Source organism: Mandrillus leucophaeus, unplaced genomic scaffold (genome assembly GCF_000951045.1).
Source record: "Mandrillus leucophaeus isolate KB7577 unplaced genomic scaffold, Mleu.le_1.0 Scaffold590, whole genome shotgun sequence".
Lineage (NCBI taxonomy): Eukaryota > Metazoa > Chordata > Mammalia > Primates > Cercopithecidae > Mandrillus > Mandrillus leucophaeus.
The window spans coordinates 380,443-382,090 of NW_012106364.1; the positions used below are offsets into that span (position 1 = coordinate 380,443).

A 1,648-nucleotide genomic window follows, 5' to 3' on the forward strand; every position below is an offset into this window, starting at 1 on the left:
TGCTCTTTGAAATTCCAACATGGCATACCGTGACCAGGGCCAGAAAATGCAGAAGGTTGTAGTGCAGCCCATCAACCTCATCTTCAGATACTTACAAAATAGATTGTGGATTCAGGCGTGGCTCTATGAGCAAGTGAATATGTGGATAGAAGGCTGTATCATTGGTTTTAATGAGTATATGAACCTTGTATTAGATGATGCAGAAGAGATTCATTCTAAAACAAAGTCAAGAAAACAACTGGGTCGGATCATGCTAAAAGGAGATAATATTACTCTGCTATAAAGTGTCTCCAACTGAAAATGATCAATGAAGTGAGAAATTGTGGAGAAGGATACAGTTTGTTTTTAGATGTCCTTCGTCCAATATGAACATTTATTCATATTGTTTTGATTACCTTTATGTTATTACAAGATGGCAATAAATGCTGTGGGATTGTGTGTATTAAAACGTTTACATTGCTTCTTTAAAAAAATTGTGCAAACTGGGAAACTTATACTGCTGGAAATTAGAAAGCAGGTGTTATTTTCTATATCTAAATATTTCCCACAAGGTTGCCATGATTCTTTTACTTATCCTGTTTTTTTCTTTTCCTACCTATTTAAGGATATAAATTGTGTTTCTTCGCAGACATTTGCAAGGAAACTATATTTCTTACATTGATGCAAATGTGTGGAAACATACAGTTGGACTGAGAAACTGCGAGTATATTCTCTCGAAATATGACAAAAAACTATCTGCATTGTAAGGTCCTTTTTGGTCCAGAATTTTGAGATTGGTACCTCTGAGAAAAGATATTTCCCCTCCATACCCCAAATCAACCTCTGTTGATTGCAATCCTATGGTTATTTTTAAATTAAATTTGGTACACTGTCTTTAAAATAAGAGGCAATTTAAATTTATTTTTTATTATACAAGTAATACATGGTTATATTCTTTTTCTTCTTCTTCTTCTTTTCTTTTTTAATCCCAGCACTTTGGGAGGCCAAGGCGGGCAGATCACGAGGTCAAGAGATTGGGACCATCCTGGCCAACATGGTGAAACCCCATCTCTACTAAAAATACAAAAAAATTAGCCGGGCATGGTGGTGCACACCTATCGTCCCAGCTACTCGGGAGGCTGAGGCAGGAGGATCCCTTGAACCCAGGAGGCAGAGGTTGCAGTGAACGAGATTGCACCACTGCACTCCAGCCTGGCAACAGAGCGAGACTCCATCTAAAAGAGAAAAAAGAATGGATCTCTAGAAATGGAATTGTTGCACTGCAGACTATGTAGATATGAAATTTTAATTGCCCTTAAAAATGTTGTGCCAACTTACTCTGTCCTCAACAGAATATAACAGCATTCATTTCCCCACACCTTTTTACCGCTGGGTATTCTCCAACTTGTTGTTGATGTTATGGGTGAATAAAAGGGATGCCATCTATATATCCATTTTTCTGATTACTCATGAATTTAATTAAATATCTTTATATATTTATTGAACATTTATGTTTCTTCTCTGAGTTTTATTTCCTTTGTTCATGTTCCTGTTGAATTGTTTCATCATTTTCTTATTGATTTATTAAAGGAATTAGTTTAGACAAATGATTTTGGGAAAAATGCTTACATTCAAAGTAACTGGCATTTTTCAGAACAGTTTGTGTGTC

At 35.9% G+C, this 1,648-nt stretch overlaps 1 pseudogene across 1 annotated transcript in view; it reads left to right on the forward strand.

Moving 5' to 3' along the window:
* LOC105553372 overlaps positions 1–746 on the forward strand; it is an 11,792-nt pseudogene extending 11,046 nt beyond the window's left edge. The window contains exon 2 of the transcript XR_001008140.1: positions 629–746. The product of XR_001008140.1 is annotated as a putative uncharacterized protein FLJ43826 (transcript). The remainder of the gene's footprint in view (positions 1–628) is intronic.
* The last annotated feature ends 902 nt before the right edge of the window (positions 747–1,648 follow it).